The 24,613-nt window shown below is 37.1% G+C and overlaps 1 long non-coding RNA gene across 4 annotated transcripts in view; it reads left to right on the top strand.

The window, feature by feature from the left end:
- Window positions 1–3,974: 3,974 nt before the first annotated feature.
- Window positions 3,975–24,613, top strand: part of LOC140519363 (uncharacterized) — a 38,532-nt gene continuing 17,893 nt past the window's right edge. For all 4 annotated transcript variants that reach the window (XR_011972189.1, XR_011972191.1, XR_011972190.1 and 1 more), the window contains exon 1: window positions 3,975–4,327. This is a non-coding gene — a long non-coding RNA (uncharacterized lncRNA). The remainder of the gene's footprint in view (window positions 4,328–24,613) is intronic.

Raw genomic sequence — 24,613 nt, 5'->3', positions numbered from 1 at the left:
ATTGAGTATATTTTCACTATAGTCATGCTATGTAGTCAGACTAAAATAAATGAAAGAAATCATATAACAAATCAAAACATGATACACAAACACATACACATACACAAACATGATCTGCTACATTTTGCGAATGACTTCCATATTTCTTTCTCTGAGTGTGGAAGGCATTTTGCCTTGAGAACCACCTTTGGGATTTTTTTTTTTATAAGAAGTTCTTGCGTTATTACAAAATTCCAAGTCTACCAGAAAAAACTCTCGCACACTGTGGTCGTTGCTGTGCACAAAGTTCTCCTGGTTCTGCTCCTTTCACTCAGCATCAGGTCATATAAGTCTTTCCAGGCCTCTCTGAAGTCTTCTTGTTCATCATTTCTTATGGCACAATAGTACTCCATTACATTCATATACCATAATTTATTCAGCCATTAATTCTGCTTTTTAAAGCATTCTTCTCCTCATTGGGTTTTTGAACCTCTTTTGACATTTGGGTCATTCTATGTTTAAAGGTGTTATTTTCTTCAGCATTTTTTGGGGCTCCTTTAGGAAGCTGTTGACTTGCTTTTCATGATTTTCTTAGATTGCTCTCATTTCTCTTCGCAAATTTTCTGCCACCTCTCTTACTTCATTTTCAAAATCTCTTTTGAGCTCTTTCATGGCCTGGCATCATTGCATAGTTTTTGGGAGGTTTTGGATGTGGAAGACTTGACTTTTATGTCTTCCTCTGATGGTAAACTTTGTTATTCCTCATTCAAACGATGGAAGAAAATATCTTTTCAACAAGAAAGGAACCTTCTATATTCTTGTTTTTTCCCCACAGTTTTGTGCATTTTCCCAGTCAGTTACTTGACTTTTGAGTTCTTTGTCAAGTGGAGGGTATACTTTGAGACCTATAAGTTCTCAGTTCCTCCAAGTTGGCAGAATTAAGGGAGAGGAGTTTATTCCTCTCCTGGCCTGTAAGTATCCACAAACTCTCTTTTCAGCCCAGGATCTGGGAGTGGGATTCCCTCTCCTAAGCCTCCACCAACTCTAGCCCTCTAGTACTGCTCCTCACCTCAGGACTGCCACTCAGGACTGACACTCAGATTGGCTGCTCAATTTCCCCATCGTCTTTTGGCAGAGAGCTCCAAAAATGGATGCTGCTGCAGCAGCGGCTGCTGCCAGGATGGGACTAGGCCTGGGACACCACTCCCTTCTCACCAAGGGGAAAGAGTTTTCTCACTGACCTTTGAAGCAGCGTTTTGCATTTGAGGGTTGGGAAATATGAGAACCACAGTTGCTACCTGTGATTCCACATCCAAGACTTGTCCATGCTGTGCTGTATGTTGAAAGCTCGGCTGCACTCTGCTCTGAGCCTGATGTGATATGTCTTTCCTGTCAATCTTCCGGGCTATCTTAGGCTGGAAATCTCTTTCCCTCTGTCCTTTTGAGATTTGTACTGCTCTAGAATTTGTTTAGAGTCATTTTTCCAGGTATTTTATGGGCTATGGAGGGAGAGATACAGCAGCAGCATCTTTCTGCTCCACCATTTTGACTCTACTCTCTGAAGTGGAAATTCTTATGTGTATATTAAATGCCCTGGAGAAAGAGACAATTAGAATCAAATGATCCCATGAGAGAAGAAAAAAATATTAGGACAAAGTCAAAAGACAACAAAAGAGAGGAAAACCTAAAGTTTTAAGTATTAAGAGGAGCTGATATTGGTAGAAAAAAGATCTAAGAAAAATAATTGAACAATTACCATATTCCTTGAAAATAACAATCAGATAAAACACCTGCACAACATATTTCAAGAAATGACAAAGATATATTTCTAGAACTTTTAGAACTGAAATGTAAATTGGGAACAGGAAGAAAAATCACTTATAATATCTTGAAAAACAAACAACTAGACATAGCATATTGCTTTCTTTCTACATAGTCGTGGAGGTGCCAGAAGGAGGGAGAAATTTTAGAATTCAAAAAAATGTCAAAAAGAAAAATAATAATATGACATTTGTCCCATAATGATTCGGTTTATATTCAAGGGGACAAATCATCAAATTACACAGGCACATATATCACAACCAATCATATCAAATGTAATTCTATTTTGAAACCTAGTTAATATCTCTGTACAATTTGCTTTTCTTGACTATGAATGTTTGTTACAATAAATTTGCTCTTTTTCTTTCATTTTTTTTTTACAATGCTGTTGGAGATGATAGGAAGAAAAAATACATTTCTGCTAATTTTAAAAAAAAAGAGATGTTGGGTGGAGCCAAGATGACAGAGTGAAAGCACAGACTGCTCTGAGCTTGTCCACAGATTCTTTCAGATACTTCTAAAAAGTGAATCTGAACAAATATCAGAGTGACAGAATTTAGTAGAGGACAGAGTGTGACAGATTTCCATCCCAAGACAACCCAAAAAGTCCAAAGGAAGAATCTGTTACATATAGTAGGCCGGGGGAATGCAGAGGCTGTGAGCTGCACCAGTGCAGATTTGGCCATAGTAGAACAGGAGTAGTCCAGGAGAATTGAATCACCTACAGCAGTGCTGATTCCCAGACCTTCCTGCACAGGACGGGAGTCTGGCGGAGCAGGGTCCACGACAACAGGTACTCTTGGTGCTGTCAGCCCACAGACTGAATGTTTGAAAGTCACGTACTTCAATTTCCAGGAGCCAAGATGGTGGAGTAAACTGCAAGTGATGTCACTCTCCCCTTTTTGACCTTGAAAAACTCAGAGAATATTGCCCCAGGAAAAATCCTGGAATAGAAATGCCAGCAGAAGGGGTCAGTCATTTGGCATGGGAAGTTGGGGATTTGACAGGAAGGGTCCCTCTTGCTGTGGCTGAAGGGAATAATACAGGACAAGGAGCATCACTGCAAGTCCCTCCTCAGCAAATTAGAAGGAGATCCTGAGCCCTGGGGTGGGGGAAGGTATAGTCAATAAGCGCCAACACCAGGACCCTAGGTGTACCTTAGCAGACCTAGAGTAATTGAGCAGACACAGTGCAGATGGGGTTCACCAACCACTGAACCTGCCCATGCTATGGCACAGCCATAGCGGAGCAGGAAACCTCCAGTGGCCAGACCGTAGCTCCCCCATATCTCATGCCAGGAACTTCAGTGTAACCCCAGGGAAACTCAGAAAGATTTCACCAAGCCTCAGCCTAGGCACACACCAGCCAGCTCCAGCTCAGCACCAGCTTTCAATTGAAAGAACCAAAGGCAACAGCACAAGTCAGTAACCAAGCCCCTAGCTCCCAGAACATGGGACAGAGGCCGCTGTGCCTCAGAAGCAGAGATGCACTTTAAAAACCAGGACAAAGGCCATCACCATGAGCAAGAAGTAAATTAGAAAAACAGACACCATGGAGTCTTAGTACAGGGATAGGGAAGATCAAAATGCGAATTCAGAAGAGGACAGAACTGAGAATATACACATATCTGATATCTCAAAAGGTCTCAAGCACAAAGAACATTCTTAGAAAATTTCAAGAAAGACTTTGAAAGCCAAATTAGAGAGCTACAAGAAAAATTGATCAGTGGTTTTAAAAATACAGTCATCTCCTTAAGATGTAAAACTGGCCAAATGCATAAGAAGATACAATACCTAAATGGAGAAAATAACTCCTTAAAAGGAAGAAAAAGGACAAATGTAAAAGGAGGAATAAAAGCTAAATGAAGAAAACGATTTGTTGAAAATCAGAATTTGGCAAGTAGAAGCTACTGACATCAAGAATAAGACAAATCTAAAGAATGAAAAAATATAAGAAAACATAAACTATCTCATTGGAAAAGCAACTAACCTGGAAAATAGATGCAGGAGAGAAAGTCTAAGAATTATTGGTCTACTGAAAAGCCATGAGAAGAAAATAGCCTGAACAGTATCTTCCAAGAAATCATCAAGGAAATCTGCCCTGAGGTCCTAGATCCAGAGGGTAAAACAATGATATAAAGAATACACTGATCACCTCCTGAAAGTCCTCCCAAATTGAAAACGTCAAGGAATATTCTTGCCAAATTAAAGAATTACCAGGTCAAGGAGAAAATACTGCAAGCAGCCAGAAAGAAACAATTCAGATATTGAGGAACTACAATCAGCATTACACAGGACCTTACAGCTTCTACATGAAAATTCAGAGGGATTGGAATGTGATATTCGATAAGGCAAAGAGGCTTGGGCAAAACCATGGATCAACTACCCAGCAAAATTAAGAATATTCTTTCAGGCAAGAAGATGGATATTCAATGAAATAAGGGACTTTTGGACCTTCCTGATGAAAAGACCAGAGCTCAATACAAAATTTGGTCTTCAAATACAAGATGCAGGGGAAGCATAAAAAGGTAAACAGGGAGATAAAAGAAAAAATGTTATTATACAATATGGACATGTGGTTTACTTCTATGTATGGGAGAACAATAGTCAGGAATCTTGAGAATTTTGTATTTATTACAACATTTGAAAGGAATATACATAGAGAGAGAATGTGAGCGTTAATTAACTGATGCGATGATAAAAAACCTAATTAAAGGGTGCAAAAGGAGAAGCAGGAAGCAGAAAAGGATAAATTATATTACATAAAAAGGCACAAAATCATACAGTAGAGGGAAAGAAAGGAAGGAGATGAGCATAGTTTGAGCTTTACTCTCTTTGAATTTGGTCCAAAGAGGGAATAACATTCTCACGTAAGTATAGAAATCTAACTTGCCATACAGAAAGTAGGAGGGGAAAGTAGAAAGCAAAGGTAGGGGGTGATTTGAGGGGGGAAAAGAAATAGTAAGGGGAAAGGGAATCAAAAGGGAGGGGGGCTGAGAGAAGGCAGAGAAGGCTAAGGAAGGTGGTGGTCAAAAGTAAAACTTTTCAGGAGGAGAAGGGAGAAGGGAGAAATACAAGCATAAATAGTGGTGGAAAGAGGATGAAGAGAAAGTCACAGATAATAAACATAACTGTGAATGTGAATGGGATGAACCTTCCCATAAAATGGAGGTGGATAGTAGAATGGATTAAAAATATAATACCACAATATTTTGTTTGCAAGCGACACATCAAAACGGGAGATATACACAGGTTAAAGGTAAATGGATGGTGTAGAATATATTATGCTTCATATGAAGTAAAAAATGTAGGGATAGCAATCCTAATTTCAGACAAAGTAAAAGCAAAGATAGATCTAATCAAAAGAGATAAGGAAGGAACTATCTCCTGTTAAAAGGCACCATAGACAGTGAAATACTATCATTACTAAATACATAATTTATATATTTATTTATATATAATATACTATAATATTATATCATTATATATTATATATGCAACATATATAATATAATATATGGTAATATAATATATTACTAAATTTATATTATATAAAATATAATAATATATAAGCATCAAATGGTATAGCATCCAAATTCTTAGAGAGATTAAGGGAGTTACAGAAAGAAACAGACAGCAAAGCTATATCAGTGGGGGACCTCAACCACTCCCTCTCTGAACAAATCCGACACGAAAATAAACAAGAAAAAGAATAAGGACATGAACAGAATTCTGGAAAAGGCAGATATGATAGAACTATGAAGAAAACTGAACAGAGACAGAAAGTAATATGCCATTTTCTCAGTGATACATGACACATACATAAAAATTGACCAAGTACATGCCTAAAACTTCACAATCCAGAGCAGAAGGGCAAAAATAGTCAAGGCAAGTTTTTCATGATGCAATAACAATGATATGTAATAAAGAGACATTGAAAGATAGAACAAAAATTAATTGGAAACTAAATGATCTAATCCTAAAGTGTTAGTGGGTCAAACAACAAATCATAGCAACAATGAATAACTTCATTCAAGAGAATGAAACTAATGAGACAATCTACCAAAACTTATGGGATGTGGTGAAAGCAGTTCTTAGGGAAGTTTTACACCTTTGAATGCCTACAAGAAAGAGGAGATCAATGCATTCTGCATGCAGTTGAAAATCTGGAAAAAAATAAATCACCAATTAAATACCAAAATAGACATGTTGAAAACCAAAATTAATAAAATTGAAATAAAGATATCCATTGAACAAATAAATAAAATGAAGTGCTAGTTTTATGAAAACAAACAATAAAATTGGTCAGCCTTTGATTAATTTGATTTAAAAAAGAAAGAAACATGAAAAGGGTGAATTCACCTCCAATGAACAGGGAATTAAACAATAATTAGAAATTATTTTGTCCAACTCTATGCCCATAAATTTGACAATATTATTGAAATGGATGAATATTCTCTCTCTCTCTGTATATATATATATATATATATATATATATATATATATGTATATATATACATGTATATGTATATATATACATATATATGTACACATACATACATACATACATATATATGTATATATATATATGCATATACATATATAAATTACCCCGGGCTTGTTGAATTAACAAGCTAATTTTATCAACCATTTAAAGAATAGTTAATACCAATACTACATACACTGTATGCAAAAAAGGATGAAGAAGTCCTACCAAATTCTTTTGATGATACAAATATAGTGCTGATACCAAACCTGGGAACATTCAAAACAGAAAAAGAAAATTATAGGCCAATTTCTCTAATGAATATAGGTACAAAAATTTTAAATAAGCTATCTGGAAAAGGATTACAGAAATTTATCACAAAAATCATACATTTTCATCATATATGATTTATATTTGGAATACAGGACTGAGTCAATATTAGGAAAACTATCAGAATAATTGATCAAATCAACAACAAAAACTGACAGAAACCATATGATTATCTGAATAGGTGTAGGAAAAGTTTTTGACAAAGTACAACACCCATTCCTATTGAAAACACCAGAGAGCATAGGAATAAATGGAGGATTCCTTAAAACAATAAGTAGCATCTATCTAAAACTTTCAGCAAATATTGTATGTAATTAAGACAAGCTAGCTGCATTTCCCATAAGATTGGGAGTGAAACAAGGATGTCCACTATCAACACTGTTATTCAATATGGTGTTATAAATATTAGATTTAACAATAAGAGAAAAAAGAAATAGAAGGTATTAGAATAGGCAAAGAAGAAAATAAGTTATCACTCTTTGCAGACACCATGATGATATACTTAGAGAATCCTAGAGAATAAAATAAATAACTACTTGAAATAATAAACAACTTTAGCAAGTTGCAGGATATAAAATGAACCCTCATAAATCACCTGTCTTTCTATATATTACTAACAAAGCCAAAAGGAAAAGATAAGAAAGAGAAATCTCATTTAAAAGTACTGTAGACAATATGAACTATTTGTGAATCTACTTGCCAAAACAAACCTAGGAACTATATGAACACAATTATAATGCACTTTTTGCACAAAGAAAATCAGATCTAGGTAATTGAAAAAGCATCAGTTGCTTGTAGGTAGGCAGAGATAATATAATAAAAGTGACAGCTGTACCCAGATTAATTTACTTATTCAATGCCATGCCAATTAAAGTACCAAAAAAAAGAAGCAAATTAAAGAGCTAGAAGAAAATAGCAAAAATATTCATTTGGAAGAAAAAAAGGTCTAGAATATTAAAGGAATTAATGAAAAGAAATACTAGGGACGGTGACCTAGCCATACCAGATTTCAAATTGTATTATAAAGTAGCAATCACCAAAACCACTTCATATTGGCTAAGAAACAGAGGGCTAGATCAATGGAGTAGGTTAAGTACACATGACACTGTAGTTAATGACTATAGCAGTCTACTCTTTGCTAAATCCAAGGACCTCAGTTTCTGGAATAAAAACTCATTGTTTGACAAAACCTGCTGGGAAAACTGGAAAATAGTGTTGCATAAACTGGACATAGACCAATGCCTGAACATCATATACCAGAATAAAGTCCAAATGGGTACATGATCTAGGTATAAAGGGTGATAATATAAACAAATCAGGGGAGCAAGGAGTTGTTTATTCATCATATTTATGGAGAATGGAAGAAATTTATGAATAAAGAAGAGACTGAGAATATTAGCATATGCAAAATGGACAATTTTGATTACATTAAATTGAAAAGTTTTGTTTTTGTTTTTGGCACAATAGCAAGGCAACCAAGATTAGGAGGAAAGCAGAAAACTGGGAAATAATATTTTCAACTAGAGTCTGGGATAAAGGCCTCATTTCTAAAATATATAGAGGGCTTCGTAAAATTTACAAGAATATAAGTTATCTCCCTATTGATAAATGGTCAAATGATATAAACAAGCAGTTTTGAGAGGAAGAAATTAAAGCTATCTACAGTCATATGAAAAAATGTTATAAATCACCTTTGATTGGAGAGATGCAAAACAAAACAATTCTGAGATGCCACATCACACCTATCAGATTGGCTAACATGACAAAACAGGAAAATGACAAATGTTGAAAAAGATTTAGGAGAGTAGAAATACTAATTCATTGTTGGTGGAGCTGTGAGCTGATCCAAACATTCTGAAGAGCAATTTATAACTATTCCCAAAGGGCAAAATCATCTGTATACCCTCAGCAATACCACTTCTAAGTCTGTATCTGAGATATCATAAAAATGAGAAAAGTATGCACATGAACAAAAATACTTATTGCAGCTCATTTTGTAGTAGCCAAGAACTGGAAAATGAGGGGATGCCCCTCAATTGGAGAATGGCTGAATAAGTTATTAGATATGAATGTAGGTGGAGTACTGTTGTGGTATAAGAAATGACAAAATAGGCGGACTTCCAAAATTCCTGGATAGACTTATATGAACTGATGCTGTGTGAAGTCAGCAGAACCAGGATAATATTATACACAGTAACAGCTACAGTGTGGCAGGACTCTTCTTTTATAGATTTACCCCTTCACAGCAATGCAAAGACCTAAAACATTTCCAAAGGAGTCATGATGCAAAATGCCATCCACATCCAGAGAAAGAACTTTGGAATCAGAATGCCGAGTATTGTCTCTTTTGTTATGTTTTATTTTTCTCATGGTTTCTCCCATTTGTTTTAATTCTTTTATGCACCTGCCTTGGCAACCCAGCACTGAGAGGAGCAGATCAGAGCAGGCTTGAGAGATGGAATCTCCAGCAGTAGCGCAGGTACCTCAACCCACAAGCGCCAAAGTCAGTGAGAGGGTCTTTTCGGTTGGCCAAGAGGGGACTGGGGTGTCGCTATAACTCAGGCCCCCTCAGGAGGCAGCAGCAGAGGCAGCAGCGGACAAGGGCAGGCAAAGCAGGCAGTGGCTCGCATCCGTTATTGAAGGTCTCCTCATAAACCCCCTGAGGGAACTAATCCCTATGTGGCAGCCCTGCCCCAACCTGAGCAGCTGAACTTAATCTCACACTGAATAGCAGCCCCGCCTTCACTGAAAGCCCCCGTGGTTTGAGAGAAGCTCTTTTGAATCTCAGCCCCCAGAGTGCTGGCTGGGCAGAACTGGAGGCAAGGTGGGTGTGCAGAGGAAACTCAGAAGTGAAGAAAAAGCTGGGAAAATGCCCAGAAAAGGGAAAAAAGATAAGATAATAGAAGGTTACTTTCTTGGGGAATAGGTGTCTCCCCCCATCCCTTCAGATGAGGAAGAACAAGGCATACTGTCAGAGGAAGTCAAGGCATCTGCTTCCAAAGGGAACTTAAAATGGGTTTAGGCAATAGAAGACATTAAAAAACAAGTTAGCAGATTACTAAAGGAGAACCAAAAAAATGCTGAGGAAAATAACAGCTTTACAAAGAGGTTAACTCAATTGGAAAAAGAGGTCCAAAAAGTCAACATGGAGAAGGAGGTTTTAAAAAGCAGAATCAGCCAAATGGAGGAGAAGGTTCAAAAGATCACTGAACAAGATAATTCGTTGAAAGAGAGAATTGAGTTCAGGGAAATGAAATGACTATGAGTTAAACCAAGAAGTTAGTAAGCAAAACCAAAAATTTGAAAAAATAGAAGATAATGTGAAACAAGTCATTGGAAAAACAACTGACCTGGAAAATAGATCCAGGACAAATAAGTTACAAATTATTGGACTACCTGAAAGCCATGATCTAAAAAAGAGCCTAGGCATTATCTTCCATGAAATTATCAAGGAAAACTGCCCCTGAGGTTATAGAATCAGAGGGCAAAACGGATATTGAAAGAATTCATCAATCACCTCCTGAAAGAAACCCAAATAGAGAAATTCCTAGGAATATTGTGGCCAAATTTCAGAGTTCCCAGATCAAGAAGAAAATACTGCAAGCAGCTAGAAAGAAACAATTTGAGTACCGTGGAAATGCAATCAGGATAGCACAGCATCTGGTAGCTTCAACATTAAGGGCTTGGAGTGGGATATTTCAGAAGTTAAAGGAACTGGGATTGAACCCAAGAATCACCTACCCAGAAAATCTGAATATAATACTTCAAGGGAAAAAATGGCCATTCAGTGATATAGTCGAATTTGAAGATTTCATGTTGAGGAAAAGACCAGATCTGTATTTAAAAAGACAAGAATCAAGAGAAGCATGAAAATGTAAACAGAAATGAAAAGTCATAAAAAACTCTTCAAAGTTGAACTGCTTACATTACTACATGGAAGGAAAATACTTTTAACTCTTGAATCTTGTCTTAGTATTTGGGTAGTTGGAGAGATTGTACATACACACACACACACAGACACACACATACACATAAATAGATAGAGAGTATACGGTGTGTTTTATCAGAAGAGATGATATCCACATGCACACACACACACACACACACAGACACAATAAAATAAATTTAAGGGGTGAAGGAGGAAAATTCCAGGAAGAGAAAGGGAGCAATGGAATGGGGCAGACTATAACTCATGAAGGAGATAAGAAAAATCTTATTCAATGGATGAGATAAGGGAGAAGGGGAGAGGGGGAAAAATAAAGCTACTTTCTCCACTTGTGGCTGAAGGAAGGAATAACATGCTCACTAAATCTGATATGAAAATTTATATCACGCCACAGGAAAGTAGGAGAGGAGGCGACAAGTGGAGCGAGGAGAATGTTAGAAAGGAGGGCAAATGGCAGAAGGGAGTCACTAGTAATAAACACTTTGGAGAAGGGACAAGGTCAGCTGTAGGGGGGAAAAATAAGGGGGGATAGGGTAGTTCAGAGGACAATATAATTAGTATTACACAGCATGATTACTATGGAAGTCTTTTACAAAACAACTCATATTTAGTCTGTGTTGAATTGCTTGCCTTCTCAATAAGACTGGGGAGGGAGGGAGGGAGGGAAAGAAGTTGAAATTCGAAGTATTAAAAAAGAGTGTTGAGAATTTTTATTGCTTATAATCAGGAAGTAAGAACTACAGGGATAGAGGTATGGAAATTTATCTTGCCCTGCAAGGAAAGAGCGAAGATGGGGATTGGAGAGGGGTGTGGTGTGATGGAGGGGAGGGTACATTGAGGGAAGGAGTAATCACAATGCAAGGCATTAGGAAGCAGGGGGAGGGGAGTGATGGGGAGAACAATTGGACATGTTACAAAGTGAGGTAAAAGCAATTAGTATTAAAACAATAGACTGAATTAATTACTGAGAATAAATCAATGACATCTTTAGTTTGGAGAAAAGAATGTCAGTCTAAATTTCCTAGAGGAAGGTAACCTTGGGTAAAATTTGCATTGATGGAAAAGACAAGGTTTTAATGGTAAATTTGATTTTATGATTGCCATTTTATCAGGAACTAGAACGTGTATAGAAAGGTATGTAAGCCACTTAAGACTTGCCTCAAAATATGTTCCTTAGCCAAAGCGAAACTATAATCATATTTGAAACCTGGTGATTGGAACTTGCCATTTTTAGGTACTATGAGACTATCAAGTGACTGTTCTTCTGAGTCTAACTCCTAGTATGGGTAGCAAGAAAGGTGATCTGAGCCTCCAATCCATGATGCCAGTAAGCTGATGAGATGCTGGTATGAGCTGCATAAGATGATCTCAAGGGAAGGGTGGGAGATCAGCTGTTCAACATGGGCTGAGGTGGGATTCTCCTGACTCAATTTCCCCACTGGCACCTGGCAGACTTTAAGGCTGACTGAATGCAAGTGAATAATCTAGTCCTGCCTGGAACTGACATGAAGTTGGGGTGATATTGTATCCCTGTAATGTCCTTAGTATTGGTGGCAATTTCCTATAGTCAAAAGGTTTGTAAGCTTAATATCAGATCTATTCAATTATAGATTATTCGTAGGGGAGCATCCGAGGTTGTCTAAAATTAAGCTATTAGGCATAGTACTTTAGACCAACAACAATAAGTTAAGGTTCTTTAATTCTTAATAATACTGTGGAGACAATTAGGTCAAGAGCTTTTGAAGTTAGCAACAAATATTTTTTGTGTCTCAGTTGGTTAATGTTTTAAAAAAAAAAAAACATTTCTTTTGTGGTCCATATTGTAAATGCTTTAAAAAGAAGTATCACCTGACCAAAAGTTGGAATTACTTTATCTGTTATAAACTGTGTTAAAAACAAAAATAATAATAAAAAAGAAATAATTAAACAAAATATGAATAATGAAAAAAATAGAAGAGAAATAAAACACCTTATAAGAAAAACAACAGCTTTGGAGAATAAAGATGAGAAAACATAGAAATAATAGGACAAATTGAAAATTGTGAAAAAAAATAATCTCGATGTAACAATGCAAGAAAGAATAAAAGACATTATCCTGAAGCATTAGAACAAGGTGGGGGAGGAGTAGAAGTAGAGAAATTTAATTGGTCTTCACTTAAAATAGTTACTATGAAGAAAAGTCATAGAAATATCATAGTGAAAATCTGAAACCCCCAACTGAAGGAAAAAAATTTTAAAAGCAACAAGAATAAAACAATTTAGATAAGATGGTGCCACAATTAGCATCACAGAAGACCTAGCAGGAGAGACATTAAAGGACTGTAGGTCTTGGAACAGAATGTGTATACATACATACATATATGTAAACAAAAGAGAACTGGGATTTCAGCTAAAAATATCATACCCAGCAAAGTTCAGCATAATACAGAAGGAAAAAGAAATAGACATTTAATCAACCCTCAGAGTTTCAAGATTTTGTTAAAACAAATTGAGCTTAATATAAGATTTCACATACAAGAGCCATGAGAAATATAAAGTGCATATCAAAGACTAATTATAAGCAATTCAATAAGGACAGACCATTACTTTTGATATATGTATAATGTAAAATGTATGTCTAAGATTCTTATTAATAATTGTGTAGTTCATAAGAAAGATTAGGGTAAACCTAATTGTGGTGCGAATTTACAAAGTAAAAGCATTTAGGAACAATCAAAAAGCAGAGCATACACACATATACACATACATGTGTGCATACATATATGTATATATACATGTGTATACATATATACACATATGCACACATATACATGTACACATACATATGTATATATATATGTATATGTATATCCACTCACACAAACGACGTGCAGGAGGAAGAAAGGAAGAATTAATACAGAGAAATTAGTTTGGGGAGAAAGGCTGGTAGTTCTGTAAGCCTGCTTCCATCTTGTATAAATTTAAAAGGCAAAAATACATGTATATTTAGAAAAGTATGAAGTCTTTTAAATTCAGAAGAAACAAAATGGTAGAAGCATAGGGAGGGAAGAGAAAACAAGGGATGGATCTTTAGAGGGGAGGTTAGAGGAACAGTTAAAAGAGGAGTATAGAAGGGTGTTTAGATTTACAAGAATGGGCAATTAGTATAGGGATACTTGGAGAGGGGTAGGCAAGGAATAGGAGGGCAAGGAAGCTGGTAGTGGTAAAGTAGAGGAGGCAAGGGAGATAGGAAATGAGATATGCACAAACATTACAACAAAATCATAAGTAAAATTTTTTTGGGAAAGCATATGTTTATATATGTATGTATGTGTGTGTGTGTATGTATATATCTATAGCTAGAGAAACATCTTCAAACTTAATTCTAACCTGCTTGGGGGTGGGAATGGTTGGATCAGCTCACAGCTCCACCAAAAATAACTTAGTGTTCCAACTCTGCCACGTCTTCTCCAACATTTATCATCATCCTGTTTTGTCATGTTAGCCAATCTGATAGGTGTGATGTGGTATCTCAGAGTTTTGATTTGCATCTCTCTGATCAATAGTGATTTAGAGAATGTTTTCATATGACTATAGATAGATTTGATTTCTTCTTCTGAAAACTGCCTGTTCATATCTTTGACAATTTATCAATTGGGGAATGACTTGTATTCTTGTACATTTGACTCAGTTCTCCAAATATTTGAAAAATGAAGCCTTTATCACAGACACTAGTTGCAAAAATTCTTTCACAGTTTTCTGTTTCCCTCCTACTCTTGGTTGCATTGGGTTCATTTGTGCAAAGACTTCTCAATTTATTGTAATCAAAATTATCCATTTTGCACTTCATAATGTTTTCTATCTCTTGTTTACTCAAAAATTCTTCCCTTCTCCATAAATCTGATAAACACACTATTCCTTGCTCCACTAAATTGTTTATCTATCATTCTTTATACCTAGACCATGTGCCCATTTGGACTTTATTCTTGTGTCCTGTGTCAAGCATTGGTCTATGCCCAGTTTCTGCCACACTGTTATCCAGGTTTGCAATTTTTGTAGAACAGTGCATTCTTATCCCAGAACCTGGGGTCCTTGGGTTTGTCAAACAGTAGATTGCTATATTCCTTGACTACAGTATCTTGGGTACCTAACATTTTGCACTGATCTACCCTTCTTTTTCTTAACCAGTATCAAGTGGTTTTGATAATTGCTGGTTTATCATACAATTTTAGATCTGGTAGAGCTAGGCCACCTTCCCTAGCATTTCTTTTCATTAGTTCCCTTGATATTCTGGACCATTTGTTCTTCCAGATTAATTTTAATATTATTTTTTCTAGCTCTAAAAAATAATTATCTGATAGTTTGATTGGTATGGCACTGAATAAGCAAATTAATTTAGGTAGAATTGTAATTTTGTCGAGTCATATTGACTTGACCTACCCATGAGCAACTGATGTTTTTCTACTTATGTAGATCTGACTTTATTTGCGCGAAAAGTGTTTTGTAATTGTGTTCATATAGTCCCTGGGTTTGTTTTGGCAAGTAGACTCTCAAATATTTTATATTGTCTACCCTAGTTTTAAATGGAATTTCTCTTTCTATTTCTTGTTCTTGGGCTCTGTTGGCAATATATAGAAATGCAGAAGATTTGTGTGGGCTGTTACAAACTTTTTGAAAAATGTAGGTGAAACTATGAATCCAGTGCTAGGCCTGAAGTCAGAAAGACTAAGCTTTGTGAGTTCCAATCTGGCCTCAAGGCTTTACTAGATATGTGACCCTGGGCATGTCACTCAACCCTGTATGTCTCAATTTCTCATCTATAAAACGAGCTACAAAAGGAAATGGCAAACCACTCTAGTATTTTTAGCAAAAAAACCCCAGATGTTGTCATGAAGAGTCAGACACAAATGGAATGACTGAACTATAGCAATCATATTTACTAAGCAACTGTTCTATGTGAGGTACTTGATTGAGGATTGGAAATACAAAGAAAACAATGAAGCTTTCCCTCCCTTCACAGAGTTTACTGGAGCATAAGAGACATGGAATCAAATGAGTACCCAGATGAATGAATGCTAGGTACTAAGAGGAAGGACAAAATGCTAAAACTCAGAGGAGGCTTTATGGACAATCACATGGTACTATGTGGTTCTTGAGGGAGAGGTGAGAAAAAGCTGTTCCAGGTATAATCACTACATTATTCCACTTGATGAGGTTTGCATTTTTATGTGAAAAACTATTTCTTCCTCCCATAAGAATTTGGGCATGTTCCTTCTCAGTTCTAAGCCCATTGCTCCCTCAGCCAGCCAGTTCTGGACTCTCCCTTAATCAGCACCTCTATTCCAGGACTCACCAAAGACAAAAACAAGAAAAGAAACCTAGAAAGTGAGAACTCTGCATGAGGCAATCATCTTTGGGCTACCTGCCAATGAGAAACTTTTACCAAGCCTATTATATCTTCGAAGTCTGTGTACTCATGAGTAAATATCCTATGCTATTTTAGGGATTATAATATTCATTTAAGAAATCCAAATCATAAAATTATCTCACAATTATAGCTCATAACATTTGGACAGTGCATAAAAGTTGGCTTCTTTAGATATTAGCTGGCAAGACATAAGTCCTTTCCAGGCTCCCTCTGTTGCAGTTTTCTTTGCATGTAAAGACATACAGATATCACATAGCATTTGTGACTAGTCATAGCCTTATTTGAAAAAATGAATAGTTATGGCAGCTTGACTAGAGAAATGGCATAACTGTGTAGAAAATATTTGCTTAAATAATTAACATTTGTAGACTTTCTGCAGATCTCGAGGAATGAGAATAGTTTAGCAAGCTTCATTCAGTCTATCAACCATACTCATAGTCATACTTGTAAGAGTATTTTGTTATTTGCTTTTTAAAATAACAGGACAATGGGAGTCCTAGAATCAAACCTACAGCACCTAGACTCCAGTATCTGTACTCACATGTCAAAATCATATGTAGGCTTCTGCATTGCAGTGTTGCTTCTATCAACTATCCAAATATGCTCCCTAGTATTTCCTCCTCATTTTCTGTGTCTGTACACAGACTCCTATGTGTCCATTTCTATGAGGCTGGGATTAAAATAATGTATTCTGTCCTGAAGTGCAATGGCCACAGATCAATTCTTTTAAGTTTCAGAGACTTTCCCTATATACAGGGAAATCTGAATATCCCCTTACACAGGCATGAGGGACAGCTTACAGAAATGCGTGGAGATGACAGAATAGCTAGCAATCCAATTTTTTCTGCAGCAAAAGGTAGCACTGTGAAAACCAAAACGAAAAATAAAAACAGACATTTAGGTAAGAGCCGGATTGTGGAGAGCTTAGTTTGATATATTGTATCACATAGGTTTGAGGAATCCGCTGAAAGTTTTTAATCAAGGGAGTGATGTTCAGATTTGTACTTTAGGAAGGTTATTGTGGCAGCTATGTGGATAGAGGATGGTTATGGGAGGGTTCCCTAATAGCAGAGAAATTCATAAGGAAGGTATTATAAAAGTCTTAACTAGAAGGAATGAAGGCCTGAGTTAAGATTGTAGGCATGTGAATAGAGAAAGGGTGATGATTAGGAAAGAAGACTTTACAACTAAATGGATATAGAAGGTGAAAGAATGGGAAGAATCAAGGATGTTTCCAAGGTAATGAACCTAGTTCATAACTTCAGTCACTGGGACAACTGGTACTCTCAACAGAATAGGAAAATTTGATGTAAGTGGAGATATACGTGGCAAGCTTGTGTTTCATTTTGGATGTATTGTTTGAGAATCCAAGAGGCAGCTGGACTGCTGGGGCTGACATTCAAGGGAAAGATTAGGGCTGGATAAATAAATTTTAGAATCACCAACACAGATATAATGGTTGAAACCATGGGAGCAAAAGAAATCACCAAAATAAAGAATATGAAGAAGAATATGAAGTAGACTCAGAATAGAACCTCAGGGAGTTACCCTTACATAGCATGGGAGGAGGACGATGACCTAGGGAAGAAGATTGAGAAGTGATTAGACAGATAGGGATCAAAGAGGGAGAATATTTAAGTCAGGAAATTAAAATTATTATTCCGTATCATTTAATAATTCATTCTATTCTATAAATGACCTTATTCTGTATTACAGCCACCATTTTGCCAAGTCACATTTCTCCATTCTTGAGGTAAGCTCAGGAATGTGCCCCATTTCTCCACTCTTGAGGTAAGCTCAGGAATGTGCTACATTTCTCTGTTCTTGAGTTAAGCTGAGGAATTTAGTATTTCCTCCAACTTAGTTTAAACATGTGGTTGATAGGAAAGGTTATCATTCCTGCTGCTAATCTGGTTCTTGGCAGTTAAGTCCCAACTGGGTCAACCTGGTGTCATACCACAAAACATATGTCTTCTGTCCTTGCCTGTCCTTGTACAAGGAGGGAAGATTTGATCTGCTCCAAGGGGACAGGTAGGTGGATCCCTAACAAAGTTTAAAAGAGGCAGATGAATCCTTTAACATGATTGACATTCCTTATTTGTCAGAGAGGGTTGTGATGAGCTATACCTGAATATCAACTCACTTTTCTCAGCATGACGTTGCCCATTGTAATCTTCCCCAGCTACTTCAACCTTTTCCTTTCCTGAGTTTTAGCAAAGAGAATTCCCCTGCTTTTCACTTGGGTCACTGGCCTTACCAAGATAAACAGTCTGACCTGTTTTGTTGACAGTTATATGTGTCATTGTTAATAAAACTGATTTTGCTGAGAATATGTACTTCAGTTTACCTTTATTGAATTTACTCATGAGAGTGTGGAGGTTTCATTGAGATCAGGGGAGGGAGCCTCATTCTCCAAACTCTCTTTTTAGAGACCTTCTCTTTTCTTCTGAGTGCTCAGTGGAATTTTCCATCTGAAAGAAGGGCTTTTTTTCTTTTCTTTTTTTTTCAGCCAGGACAATATAACATTTATTTGAAAGGAAAGCAGAGTGAAATAAATTTTTTTTTTGTAATTTATTTATTTTTAGTTTTCATTATTTATTTCCACAAGATTTTGAATTCCAAATTTTCTTTCCATCTCTCCCCTCCCCCTATACCATAACACACTGCATTCTGATGACTCCTTCTCTCAATATGCCCTCCCTTCTATCACACTCCACACTTCACTTATCCCTGTCTTATCTCTTTTCTTGCAGGACAAGATAAATTTGTATACCCCATTACCTGTATTTCTTTTTTTCTTTTTTCCCTATTTCCTTATTGCATTGTTATATGCAAAAACAATTCTCAACATTTGTTCCTAATACTTTTAATTCCAAATTCTCTCCTTCCCTCCCTCATCACTCAGCCCCATTGAGAAGGCAAGCAATTTAATACGGGCTACATATGTGTCGTTTTGCAAAAGACTTCCGTTAATAGTCATGTTCTGTAAGACTAACTACATTATCCTCCATCTTATCCTGTCTCCCTTTTTTTCTATTCTCTCATTTGACCTTGTCCCTTCTCAAAAGTGTTTACTTCTAGTTACTCTCTTCTCCCATTTACCCTCCCTTCTGTCATTCCCTTCACTCCACGTGTCCCCTTCTCCACTACTTTCCTGTAGCATAAGACAGATTTTCATACCAAATTTAGTGAGCATATTATTCCCTTCTTAAGCCATATGTGAAGAGAGTAAGCTTCATTTTTCCCCTCTCACCTCCACTCTTTTCTCCTCCATTGAAAAAGATTTTTCTTATCTCTCTTATGAGAGACAGTCTGCCCCAATCCATTTCTCCCTTTCTCCTCCAACTGTTTTCCTCTCACCCCTATTATGGATATCATCTCTTCTGATCAACTCAACTTGTACTCTCTGTCTATGTGTGTGTGTGTGTGTGTGTGTGTGTGTGTGAGTGTGTGAGTGTGTATGTTCAATCCCTCCACCTACCCAAATACTTAGAAAAATCTCAAGAGTTATAAATATTGTCTTTCCATATAGGAAAGTAAACAATTCAGCTTTACAAAGTCCTTTAGGATTTAACCTTCCTGTTTACCTTTTCATGCTTCTCTTGATTTTTGTATTTGAAAGTCAAATTTTCTATGCAATTCTAGTCTTTTCATCATAGATGCTTGAAAGTCCTCTATTTCATTGAATAGCCATTTTTTTCCTTTGAAGTATTATACTCAGTTTTGCTCGGTAGGTGATTCTTGGTTTTAATCCTAGTTCCTTTGACTTCTGGAATATCCTATTCCAAGCCCTTCAATCCCTTAATGTAAAAACTATCAGATCCTGTGTTATCCTGATTGTAGTTCCACAATACTTGAATGGTTTCTTTCCAGGTGCTTGCAATACTTTTTCCTTGACCTGGGAACTCCAAATTTGGCCACAATATTCTTAGGAGTTTCTGTTTTCAAGTCTCTTTCAGGAGGTGATGGGTGGATTCTTTCAATATTTATTTTGCCCTCTGGTTCTGGAATATCAGGGCAGTTTTCTTGATAATTTCATGAAAGATGATATCGAGGGTATTTTTTTGATCATGGCTTTAAAGAAGTCGCATAATTTTTGAATTGTCCCTACTGGATCTATTTTCCAGGTCAGTTGTTTTTCCAATGAGATGTTTCAAACTGTCTTCTATTTTTCTTTTTTTTAATTTTCTTTTTTTTTTTTTTTTAGTAATTTATTTTTAACACAGTTTATAAGAGATAAAGCAATTCAAACTTTTGATCAGGTGATACTTCTTTTTAAAGCATTTACAATATGGACCACAAAAGAATTTTTTTTAAACATTAATCAACTGAAACACAAATGATATTTATGTGCTAATTTCCCAAGCTCTTGACCTAATTGTCTCCACAGCATTACTAAAAATTAAAAGACCCTAACTTATTGTTGTTAGTCCAAAGTCCTATGTGTAATAGCTTAATTTTAGACAACCTCGGATGTTCCCCTACCAATAATCTATAGTTGAATAGATCTGGTATTAAGCTTACAATCCTTTTGACTATAGGAAATAGTCACCAAGAGTAGGGACATTGCAGGGATACAATATATCCCCAACTTCATGTCAATTCCAGGCAGGATTAGATTATCCACTTGCATTCAGTCAGACTTAAAGTCTGCCAGGTGTCAGTCGGGAATTGAGTCAGGAGAATCCCACCTCAGCCTATGTTGAACAGCCGCTCTCCCACCCTTCCCTTGAGATCATCTTATGCAGCTCATACCAGCATCTCATCAGCTTACTGGCATCATGGATTGGAGGCACAGATCACCTTTCTTGCTATCCATACTAGGAGTTAGACTCAGAAGAACAGTCACTTAATAGTCCCATAGCATCTAAAAATGGCAAGTTCCAATAACTAGATTTCAAATATGATGATGGTTTCTCTTTGGCTAAGGAACATCTTTTGACGCAAGTCTTAAGTGACTTATATGCCTTTCTATACATGTTGTAGTTTCTGATTAAATGGCAATCATAAAATCAAATTTACCATTAAAACCTTAACTTTTCCATCAATGCCAAATTTTACCCAATTTAGGCTGACATTCTTTTCTCCAAACTAAACATGTCATTGATTTATTCTCAGTAATTAATTCAGTCTATTGTTTTAATACTAATTGCTTTTATTTCCCTTTGTAACATGTCCAATTTTTTTCCCCATCACTCCCCTCCCCCCTCTTCCTAATACCTTGTATTCTGATTACTCCTTCCCTCAATGTACCCTCCCCTCCATCACACCCCACCCTTTTCCAGTCCTCATCTTTGCTCTTTTCTTGCTGGGCAAGATAAATTTCCATACCCCTATCCCTGTAGTTCTTATTTCCTGATCATAAGCAATAAAAACTCTCAACATTCATTTCTAATACTTTGAATTCCAACCTCTCTCTTCCCCCCCGTCCCAGCTCCCCTGAGAAGGCAAGCAATTCAAAACAGACTAAATATGTGTTGTTTTGCAAAAGACTTCCATGGTAATTATGTCGTGTAATACTAATTATGGTGCCCTCTGACCTACCCTATCCCCCTTAATTTTCTCCCCTACAATTGACCTTGTCCCTTCTCCAAAGTGTTTTTTACTAGTGACTCTCTTCTCCATTTGCCCTCCCTTCTAACATTCCCCTCGCTCCACTTGTCACCTCCTTTCCTACTTTCTTGTGGTGTGGTATAAATTTTTATATCAAATTTAATGAGCGTGTCATTCCCTCCTTCAGCCACATGTGGGGAGAGTAGCTTTATTTTCCCCCTACTCCCCTTCTCCCTTATCTCATCCATTGAATAATATTTTTTATCTCTTTCATGAGCTATATCCTGCCCCATTCCATTACTCCCTTTCTCTTGCTGGAATTTTCCTCCTTCACCCCTTAATTTTTATTTTATTTTATTTATTTTTCTGTGTGGATATCATCTCTTCTGATACAATCTATGTGTGTGTGTGTGTGTGTGTGTGTGTGTGTGTGTATGCACAATCTCTCCAACTATCCAAATACTGAGAAAAGATTCAAGAGTTAAAAATACTTTCTTTCCATGTAGTAATGTAAACAGTTCAGCTTTAGAGAGTCTTTTATGATTTTTCATTTCTGTTTACCTTTTCATACTTCTCTTCATTCTTGTCTTTTTAAATACAGATCTGGTTTTTTCCTCAACATGAATTTTTGAAAGTCTTCTGTATCACTGAATGGTCATTTTTTCCCTTGAAATATTATATTCAGATTTACTGGGTAGGTGATTCTTGGTTTCAATCACAGTTCCTTTGACTTCTGAAATATTCCACTCCAAGCCCTGCAGTCTCTTAATGTTGAAGCTGCCATATCCTGTATTGTCCTGATTGTATTTCCACAGTACTCAAATTGTTTCTTTCTAGCTGCTTGCAGTATTTTCTCCTTGATCTGGGAACTCTGAAATTTGGCCACAATATTCCTAGGAGTTTCTCTATTTGGGTTTCTTTCGGGAGGTGATTGATGAATTCTTTCAATATCCATTTTGCCCTCTGATTCTATAACCTCAGGGCAGTTTTCCTTCATAATTTCATGGAAGATAATGTCTAGGGTCTTTTTTTTGGTCATGGCTTTCAGGTAGTTCAATAATTTTTTAAGCTGTTTCTCCTGGATTTATTTTCCAGGTCAGTTGTTTTTCCAATGAGTTGTTTCACATTATCTTCTATTATTTCAAATTTTTGGTTTTGCTTACTAACTTCTTGGTTTAACTCATAGTCATTTGTTCCCCTGAACTCAATTCTCTCTTTTAACGAATTATCTTGTTCAGTGAGCTTTTGAACCTTCTCCTCCATTTGACTAATTCTGCTTTTTAAAACCCCCTCCTTGTTGGCTTTTTGGACCTCTTTTTTCAATTGAGTTAGCCTCTTTTTAAAGCTGTTATTTTCCTCAGCATTATTTTGGTTCTCCTTTAGTAAGCTGCTAACTTGTTTTTTAAGGTCTTCTATTGTCTGAACCCAGTTTAAATTCCCTTTGGAGGCAAGGGCCTTGACTTCCTCTGACAGCATGCCTTGTTCTTCCTTCTCTGAAGGGACGGGGGGAGACAGCTGTTCACTAAGAAAGTAACCTTCTATGGTCTTATTTTTTTCTCTTTTTTGAGCATTTTCCCAACCAGGTACTAGACTTCTGAGTTTCCTCTCCACATCCACCTTGCCTCCAGTTTTGCCCAACCAGCACTTGGAAGCTGAGATTCAAATGAGCTCCTCCCAATCCTCAGGTGTTTTTGGCGGGGGTGGGGCTGCTATCAGTGTGAGATTAAGTTCAGGTGCTCAGGTGGGGGCAGGGCTGCCACACAGGGCTCAGTTCCCTCAGGGGGTTTACGAGGAGACCTTCAACAATGGCAGGACTGGGCTTTGTTCCATGTGCTGTGCACAACAGACCTTTCCCATTGGTCTTTCAGGTGTCTGTTGGATAGAAATCTCCTCCACTCTGTTGTTCTGTGGCTTCTGCTGCTCTAGAATTTGTTGAGAATTCTTCTTTGCAGGTATTTTATGGACTGTGGGGTACCAGCTAAGCATATGTTCTTCTTTCTACTCAGCCATGTTGGCTCCTCCCCACTATTTTTTCAGTCTTTTGGTTTGTTTTGCAACTTCTTGGCTGATCATACTAGCTTTCCTGAACTCCACTCTCATTTGTAAGGAACTATTTTGTTCAGTGAGCTTTTGAACTTCCTTTTCCATTTGGCTAATTCTGCATTTTAAATCCTTCTTCTCCTCATTGGCTTTTTGGATCTCTTTTTCCATTTAAGTTAGCCTTTTTTTAAAGGTGTTATATTCCTCCGAAGTTTTTTGATTCTCCTGTACCAAGCTGCTGATTCATTTTTCAAGCTCTTCTATGGCCTGAGCCCATTTCATATTTATTTTGGAACTACTGGAAGCAGAAGCCTTGACTTCCTCTGACAGTATGCACTCTTCTTCCTGATCTGGAAGGATGGCAGTAGATACCTGTTCACCAAGAAAGTTACCTTCTACGATCTTATTTTTTTCCATTTTTTGGGCGTTTTCCCAGCTAGTTACTTGACTTCTGAATCCTTTGTCAAGAGGAGGGTCCTAGTGCTCCTCCTCCCCCCAGGACCATGCTCATGGTTGAGGTTTAGATTCCCTGCTCAATTCCCCCAGAAGCTTTAAGCTGAGCTACTTGGACAATGGACCCAGGCTGCCTCCACAGCCACCATTGCTCCTTATTGCCTGCTGCTGCCACCTCTGCTGCTGCCTTGGGTCAGTGCTGGGAGGCCCTCTTCTCCTTTCTCGCCCTGCTTGAAAAGCCTTCCCACACTGACCTTTGATGCTTCCTTTGTTGTTTTTGGTTTGAGGGATCTGGGACCCTCCTTGCTGGGAATTCTGCCCAGGATGTCTGTTTAAGTCCTGTTCCTCCCAGTGCCATGTGGCCAAGACTGGGCTCCACTCTGCTCAGTGTCCTGTGAGATAGACCTTTCCTGTCAGCCTTCCAGGTTACCTTTGGCTGGAAACCTCTTTCACTCTGTTGTTCTGTTGCTTCTGCTGCTCTAGAATTCGTTGAGAATCATTTTTTACAGGTATTTTGTGGGCTGTGGGGGAAGCACTAGAGTATATGCATCTTTGTACTCTGCCATCTTCACTCTGACTATGTGATTCTTGGTTGTAAT

The sequence above is a fragment of the Notamacropus eugenii genome, chromosome 1, assembly GCF_028372415.1.
Source record: "Notamacropus eugenii isolate mMacEug1 chromosome 1, mMacEug1.pri_v2, whole genome shotgun sequence".
Taxonomy (NCBI): Eukaryota; Metazoa; Chordata; class Mammalia; order Diprotodontia; family Macropodidae; genus Notamacropus; species Notamacropus eugenii.
This window is presented reverse-complemented; position numbering and strand designations above follow the sequence as displayed.